Below are 9,415 nucleotides of genomic sequence, written 5' to 3'. Positions count from 1 at the left end.
ATTAAAGTTTAATTAAAAAAAAGCCAAAAGCATCATCTTATTCATGTTCTTGCTGAAAATCCTGGGGCATTTCACCGTTTTTGGAAGCTTCACATTTGGCTAGCATAGGAACCTTGTATGTAAGTCCTTTTAATTTCGTTTCTTGTAATTTTTATGTTTTTGAGATCGTTGCAAGTAGGTCTAGCTAGCCCGTACTTTTGTTTTTTACTCTACTAAAATTTGGAAGTTTCCATTGATGAATATTGATTTTTTTATGAATATCATGTATTTGAACTTTTGATTGTGTCGTTTAATGATTTTGTACAATGATTTTTTGTTAGATTTTGATTTTAGGATTAAATTGTTGAAATGACAAAATTCTAGGGTTTGGAAGTGAATTTAGGATTCATTGGAGGCTGTTTAAGGGCCTAGTGTTTTTTTATTAAATATTGACTTGAGAAAAATAGTTAATTTGATGAATTTGTGGTTGAGGGGATAAATTGCAAAAACTCTAAAAGTTTGAGGTAAATCTGTAAATTTAGAAAATAAAAGTGTATTAATTGTAAAATGGACTGTAATATGAAATGTATGTTGATAAATTAGGAATTTTATATTTTAGATCAAGATCCTGTAAATACTCGTGGAAAAAGAAAAATAGTGAAATAGTCCTGAACTTCTTCAACTACTACAATTCAGTCTAGGTAAGTACATACGGTTTAAAATTTAACATCTATATGAATTGTTGAGTAGATTAACATGGTACAATTTATATATATTTTTAATTGTTGATAATGAATGGTTATTTGAGATATATTATAAATTTTGATGCTCGATTTGGATTGAACGCGGGATAGAGTACAATCGTGATTTGGTGTATTACGGAGGATTGGAGTGGAAATGGTATTGGAGGGATATATTTGCATATTAACCAAGTAGAATAAGGTTCAACAGTTATTGTGAACTCTCGTGTTATACTCTCTGTTTGGTGTGTTTCGATTGGACTAGCTCTTATGAGCATCGGTGTGTTCTAGAGGGATTAGCTCGTGTGAGCATCCAGTGTGTTTCGGAGGGATTGGCTCATGCGAGCATTTGGTGTGTTACGCAGGGATTGGCTTGTGTGAGCATTTGGTGTTTTGGTTGATCTAATGATGTACTTTTATCCTTAAGTCGTTCGTCAGATTGACAATCTCGGTAAGACAACTTGTTGAGTAATTTTGATGAAATCTATATATATCTGAGCTTGGAATTGATCATTTTATGATTTACCAACTGAGATTATGGATGATAGGAAACTTTCATGGTTGTTGTTACTTTTAAATTGTTATACTTACTTTGGTAAGATTTATCGTTTTAATACGTTGAACTTACTAAGCTGCATTTAGCCTACTAGTTTTAATATTTAATTTTGTAAACACTTGGAAGGTTGAAAGATCGAATCAGCACTCAAGTCACACTATCCAACTTAATTGCTTAGTTTTTGGAACGTTTATTTCAGATTATATGGTATGTAATAGGTTTGAATGGTAATATTCATGTTTTGGATATGTAAAAAGTTAAGTTTGAACTTGGTTGTGTTAGTTGTTTGGATGACACCTTTTTGGTACTTTTGATATCTTAAAAATATGTATTAATTGGCTATGTGATGCATGTTAAGATGACCAAACTAGTATGCTATGAAGTGATTATAGTATAACTAAGATATGGTATTGAATCTAGAATGGTATGGTTGGAACTAAGTTAGTTGATGAATGGTTAAGAATGTTCTTGTTTAAGTATGTTTAATGTATATGTTTTTGGTGCCTATATGACATATTGGTTGAATAGATTATTAGCTTACCGTATGGGTCATTTTATGCATGTTTAAAGCATGTTTTGAAGCCTTGGTCATGTGTGCAAGTGTACTTAGGCTTATGCTTGAGAACGGTGAAAGGAATGGCTTGATTTTGGCCATTTTCTTGTCCACAGGGCCTAAGACACGGCCTTGTGACCCCTGTAGGTTTTGAAGGGTTACAAGTCAGGCAGGTACACGACTTAGCACACGGCCTAGCATACGGGCATGTGGCTTGGCCGTGTGACCCAAGTCAGAGAGTTACACAGGCACGGACACGAGATGGGACACAACCATGTGTCCCTATTTCATTTATTATACGGCCTGAGAAACTGGCGTGTGTCTCAACCACGTGAGTCACACGGGCCATGTGACCCCTGCAGTCCCAATTTTTCAACTTTTTCCTAAACTTTTCAAATGTTTTTGATTGAGTCCCGGATTGTTTCTATTGTATTCTTAGGGCCTTGAGGGCTCGAGGAAGGGACGCTATGAATGTATTTGAATGAAATTAAGTTATGTTTGCATAGATGTATGATTTGAGTGATTTACTATTTTGTTTTTTTGGTAATACCCTGTAACCCTATTTCAGCTCCAGATATGAGTTAGGGGTGTTACATACCGCTCATGTGACACTGTTATGGTCATCAAAAATCATAAGCAAAGTTGGGATGGAGAATGCCTTGAATTCCTAGGTATCGATGCAATTTGTCTTGGGTGGTGCTATAATGCTTCATCAGAGCCTCTGCATTTGGGGGGTGTCTCAGCAGGACCTTTGGGTCTGAAGATGGTTGGACCTTGATGAACGATGTTTTGGTTAACATAGTGTTGGTCCCTCCCTCTGGTAGTAGTTCTAACGATTTTGTATGAAAGAAAAAAAGAAAGGAAAAAGAAAAACAAGTATTACCTCTGAGAAAACCATTGAAAGCTGAAGACAAAAAGAGAAGAAGTTTAAGCAAAAAAGAAATTTGGGTTCCAATTAATTGAGCAAACTGATTGAAGGGGTGTTTAAGTTTAAGTTTTACAGAGAAATAACGTGTTCAAGAAGTTTATTTCGTTGTAACTGTTCAAGTTCTCTAATATGAATTCAACATGTGTCAAGAGTAAGTTAAGTAAAGTTTGAAATTATGAAAGTAATCGCCAAGTTTAGTATTGATCTGCCATAATTAGGTGTAGAAGATTAAACTATTTTTTCATACTTAAGGAGTTCGAATATAATAAATTTCATTATGTTTTAGTTAGTTTTCTTATTTTAGTTTTCAAATGGTTCAGGAAGCATCAAAAGGCAAACCATCAATACAAATAACTTCGAGATCAAATCAACCATGATCCAGATGATGCAAAATAACTGCAGTTCAAAGGCACAATGATAGAGGACCCAAACTAGCATCAAAATGGGGTCACGTATGATGCTATTCATCTTCAGCTGTTCCCCTTCTCCTTGATTAATAATGTGTTTAATTGGTTAGACTCATAAGCTCCAGGATTAATCACGACATGGATTGAACTCGCTGAATTTTTTTTACAGAAGTTCTTTCCTATTAGCAAAACAATCCAACTAAGGATAGAGATCGCCATAATCAAACAGCTAGAAGGAGAAAGCTTTCACAAAGCCTAGGAGCATTTTAAAAGCTAATACAAATAGGCCCACACCATGGTTTACTTAAGTGGTTGAGATTGTAGATTTTTTATAATGGGTTGGATGCACACGCATCCTCAGGATTAGATGAAGCTATAGGAGAAGCCCTGATGAATAGGACATGCGAGGATGCATATGACCTAATTCAAAACATGGTGACGAATTCTTGCCCATGGCCAAATGAAAGATTTACTTATGGCCATAGATCATCTATGGTAAAAGTTGTCTAGGAAGATGATTCATACCAATAGATTTTGGACAAACGTAACTGTATAGAATCCTCAACCAACGCATCGTCAACATTCAGAGGAGACAAACATCTTTTCCATTAACTCAATAATCCAACCGAGGATGTGAACTACATCAGGAATAGGGGTGGAAACCCTTATTCAAATATGTACAATCTTGGCTGGACGGATCACCCAAACTTGATATGGGACAGAAATCAGGGAGGTGGTAATAACTCTAATTCTGCCAAAAATAATACTTACCAGCCTCCCTATTTACATAAGCATTAGGAAAGGGCCAACCCGAATGACGATACTATATGTGGTCAACGCCTGGATCGGGTTGGGGGGAAATGTAATCAATAAGGACCGAAGTAACTGAGGTGCAATCTGAGTGCACAAATACGACAAAAACATTGACAAAATTTAAAGATCAAATTAGCCAATTGATTAGCATGATGGGAGATATCAAGAGGAAAATTGGCATTGGAATTCCAAGCAACACAGAGAATAATCCTTGAAGGGAAGGGAAGGAGCAAATAAAAGAAATTGTGCTCTGATCGAGTAAAGTACTGAGTAACCCACAAAACCCAACTTAAGAGGAAAACTGTAACATCCTGATTTTGGGCCTAGTCAGAACAATGGTTTCGGGACCACAAATCTGATGAGGAAAAATTTTTATTTATTATATTTTTATGTTCTACTATTTCACAAAATGATTTCGTGAAAATTTCTTTCGAAAATTATTTACGTTTGGGCACTCAATTTAGTCAAAAGGACTAAATTGTAAAAAGTGCAAAAGTTGAGTTCTACATGTTAGAGGTGTCCAATTTTTATGAAATTTTAAATTGGATGTCCTTATATGGTAATTAGACAATTGGTTAAGTTGGTAGACAAAAATGGACATGGTTAGGCATGTTTCCAAAGTTTTTCATTAAGGGTATTTTGGTCATTTAGTTATTAAAATGAATTAAAAACAAAATTAAAAGCCAATTTTTGTCCATCTTCAACTCCATGGTCGAATTTCACAAGGGAAAACCATGGCTAGGGTTTTTAAAGCTTCCAAGCTCAATTGTAAGTCTATTCTAGCCCCGTTTTTAATGTTCTTTACGTTTTTGGAGTCCCGGTAACTTGATTTAGCTTGTTCTAGCAAGAATTTAACCTAGGGTTCATATTTGGAAAAATACCCATTGGTGAAATGTGTTTATTTTGATGTTTTATGGTAGAATATGAAGCTTTAAATCATGTTAAACAACTTTTGCTAAGTGATTTTAAGTGAAAACGAGTAAAACGACATAATCAGTAAAAAGACCTAATGTTCATAAGTAAGTGTTAGAGTGGGAATTTGATGTTGCCTTAGAAGGAAAAAATGTTCAGCATGTCATAAAACATAATAATAAGGGATGAATTTTAATTTCCGAGCTTTGGGACATAAGTGTAAATATGCAAAAGTTTAGGGGCAAAAACATAATTTTGTCAAAGTTTGAGTTAAGGACTGTTTTGATGAATGTGAGTATTAAATAAGCTAAATTTTCTATTATAGATCAAGAAGAACAAAATTCAGAGTTAGACTGGGGAAAGAAAAAGTTGAGGACTAAAGTGCTAGATTTGATCATATTTTGTACCGAGGTAAGTTTACAGTAAATAAATGCAATATTTTGATAATTATTATTAATGTTGTTATATTTCATCAATTATGTATTTATTTAATGAAAATATCTAATGTTAACTCAAGTATGAGATGACAGTGAATCACTGTTAAAAGGCCCCGTTGAAACATGATGAATGTATTGGATACAAATGTCATGACATTTGGGTAAAGAGATCCCATGTAAGACCATGCTGGGACATGGAATTGGTATCATTGAGATTATGAGAGGTCCCATGTAAGACCATGTCTGGGACATGGCATTGGCACCAAGATGAGAGGTTCCCCGTAAGACCATGTCTCGGACATGGCATGGGCATCTATATGAGAACTCCCATGTAAGACCATATCCGGGATATGGCATTGGCAGTACAAGAAACATCCTATGAAAGACTATGTCTGGGACATAGCTTTGGCATATTATATTCAAACAGGAGACCCGAGTATCCTTAGTATTCCAAGTGATTCAACGGGCTAATAAATAGACGATGTTACATGAAAGTTTAGGTAAAAGCCTAATAGACAAGTTCAGGTGAGTTAATAAGATTAATAGTATCTCAGTTATCAGTTGAGAAAAGAAATTTCAGTAATGAATGAGTAAGTTAAGCAAGTAAGTAAGTAAACGAGTAAGAGATTAAGTAAAGAAGAAAGTAAAAATCTTAATGCTTAATAAAAAATTATGAATATAATTGTTTATGATAAATGTTGTTATTTATTTACTTGTAAACTTACTAAGCTTTATGCTTATTTATTTTATTTCTTTTTCTTTCATATAGTATTATCAAGCATAGTCGAGATCTTGGAAACGTCGGAGAGCGTTTACACTATCAACCACCATAACTCGGTATTTTAAGACGATAAATGTTTTGAGCTATGACATGTATAGGGACTTGGTCATTTCGATTGTATATTCTTAAGATATGACCAAAAGATGATATGTAAATATTTGATGATGAATAGTTATTAAAATGGCTAAGTATGAAGGTGTTTGTTGTTATAAATGTCTATGTGATAAATTATGCATTGAAATCATGAAAAAGTAAAAATTGGTAGTGAATCAGTTTTGAGACAGCAGTAGTGACGTGATTTTGAAAAATCACCAAGGATAGTAGAAAACGAATTAGAGGGTGAATGAGATATAGAATTAAAGCTTATTGAGTCTATTTTCATAGAAGAATAACGGTGTAGACAAATGAATTATGTATTCTGAGATATTTGCATTTTAGTTAGGCAAGGTCAAAGTGGTTTTCGGAATCCCCTGTTGTGACTTTGGAAAATCATTAACAATTTTAAAAAAATATTTATGAGTTTTAATTTATATTTATAGAAACAAGTGAGAACACTATATGAAGTCTGTACAATGAGAGAATTGAATTTTAGTGACGAGGGGTCAAGACAGTCGATCAGTGAAATAGTGGAGATTTTAACTAATAAACTGTACTAATTGGCTGAATGAAATATTCTAAAACATTTATGGTAAAAAGATATATGAGTCTAGTTTCAGGGAAAAGTTACATGATATGGTTCATTTGAACACTGACCGTTCTTTTCCTTTTCATGTCCATTGAACCATTAAGAATATCACCGGATACTTGGGAAAGCTCACACGAAGTGTGCTTAACATATAATTGTAACCTTTGATTTACATCATTGCTCACACGAGCTGTGAATTAGGCCTGCTGACATAAGCTATGGGTTAGAATGTAAGCTACATGATGCTACTCACACGAGCTATGGATATTCGTAACAAATGCAAGACCTCAGTCATCAGTAGGACATTCAAGACCAACACTTGAAACATGAAATCCTTAATGACATGTCATTTGCATCCTACAAATTCCTAAGGTTCAACCGAGACTTGATAACCGTCATGGCATTGTTGGATATTCATCATTCAATTAAATGACAACTAACATAATAACATATAATTAAAAAATAATATTAAAACAATATTTGTTCATACGAACATACCTCGACGATTAGGGCGTAAAAACGAAGTCGATTAATCCAAGGCTTTAGCTTTTCTCTCATTTAAGTCCGTACGTGGCCTATCTTAACCTAAACATTTGCCTCTAACATTTTAACTTTTTAGAATTGAGTCCTTAAGCTTATAAATTGAAATCTAAACATTTTCATCATTTTCTCAAGCTAGCCAATTTCTTTAGGGACCTATATCAATCTATACAAGTCATTATTTCACAAATTTACCATGAACTTTCATCATTTTTACAAACAAGTCCCTAAATGTCATATTCATCCAAAATTACTTTACAAAACTAGTTTATTTATCAACAAGGATTCATAATGTTCAATTAAAAATTAAGAATCATGCTATAAAATTCATGGAAAAATCCTAAATCTTTAAAAATTTTGCAAATTGATCCCTGGGCTAGCTAGATTAAGCTACAACGATCATGAAAACATAAAAATAATTAAAACAAGCTCAAAAATCACTTACATGCTATGGGAGAACTTGGCCGAATGAAGAACCCTAGCTATGGCTTCTCATTCCTCTAATTTTTGGTGGAAACATAAACTAAGGAAGGTAATACCTTTGTTTTATGTTATTTTACTTTAATTTAATTATTAAATTACTTTTATAACGTTGTTAATTAACTAAATAAAACACTTAATCCATGCCCATCTTTGTCCACTAACATTATAAATGGTCTAATTACCATCCAAGTCCACTCACATTTAAGTTTCATAGCCATTTGACTCTTTTTACTAGTAGAACTCCATTTTTTTGTACCTTTTACAATTTAATCTTTTTACATAATTAAACATGCAAACGTCAAAATATCTTAATGAATTTTTATATGACCTTACTAACATTCCATAGACATTAAAATAATAATAAAAATAATTTACTTGTCAAATTTGTGGTTTCAAACCACTATTCTAATTTTACTAAAATGGATCTGTTACATGAGTGGTGATAGTGCCCACTTTTACATTTCATAACTCAAGTGCCAATTTATCTATAAACATGTTTTTGAGTATTGTGATATATGCTTGAATGGTATGTGATTATATGAGTATTATGATATATGCTTGAATGATATGTGATTAAATGAGTAATGTGATATATGCTTTAATGTTATGTGATTATATGTGTAATATGATATTTGCTTAAAAGTGAATATGATTACCATGTAAATGAACTAGTAGATAATGCATGAGTAAGTATAATATGACACTAGAGTTGGAACTGTTGAGGTTGTGCAATATGTTTGTTTCGTTAATGTTTGATGACTTGTTTGCATGGTAGTTGTTCTAGGCATTAACTGAGCTTATTAAGCTAACCCACTCCTTTTAAACTCTTGCAAAGTAGTTAAGTGCATGTACTTTTCCATTATTTTGTAGTTCTTATTGTTAATTTTTTTACGTTTTGGGAACAAGGCAATGTGGTAGACTTTTATTGATATTTTCCATGGTGTTTTGAATTCTTCCATAAACTATACGCTCCTAAGTTTATGAGATCCATTCTGTATTATGTTGATTATAGCTCTGACTTACTTTCGATGTTTGAGACTAGTATTAAAGTTATTTTGATGTTTATTTGATGATGATATGATAGCATGATGAATTGGTACAAGTTGGAATGATCTATGTGCTTATATATATTGTATATTTTTTGTCTGAAATAGAAGTATTGATATTCATATTGTAGAAATGATACCTCTGTGATTTTGAAATGTGCAGGAAGTTAGAATCGTAAATTGGTATCGATACTCGAGGTAATGTTATCGATACTTTTTCAATTGTACCGATATTTTCTTGTGTTTTGATTTTAGGCGAGAAATAACAAGCAATTTTGGTACCGATTTTCCAAGCGGTATCGATACCACTTGAAATAACAAGCAATTTCGGTTCGCCTGTGCAATATAGGGTTGAAATTTGAGTTATCTGCTATCCACCATATCTGAATAGTATCATATCTCGTTCTAGAATTATATTGTATTTTAGTTGTTCGATATCTTGTGTATTTTTTGTGTTTTGTCGCATAGATTTGTGGAATTCTTCTAAATGATATGAATAATTCATTATCAGTTTGAGGGTAGGTAAGGTTTGAAACTTTGATATGATTTGATTGG

General features: G+C 33.0%; 1 non-coding gene across 1 annotated transcript; it reads right to left on the bottom strand.

Annotated features, from left to right (window-relative positions):
* Window positions 1-3,359: 3,359 nt before the first annotated feature.
* LOC128035155 (small nucleolar RNA R71) lies at window positions 3,360-3,465 on the bottom strand. The gene has a single exon (XR_008191556.1). It is a non-coding gene; the product is annotated as a small nucleolar RNA R71 (small nucleolar RNA).
* Between the last annotated feature and the right edge of the window lie 5,950 nt (window positions 3,466-9,415).

Source organism: Gossypium raimondii, chromosome 11 (genome assembly GCF_025698545.1).
Source record: "Gossypium raimondii isolate GPD5lz chromosome 11, ASM2569854v1, whole genome shotgun sequence".
NCBI lineage: Eukaryota > Viridiplantae > Streptophyta > Magnoliopsida > Malvales > Malvaceae > Gossypium > Gossypium raimondii.
Note: the sequence above shows the minus strand (reverse complement) of the source record. Positions and strands in the feature narration are given on the sequence as shown.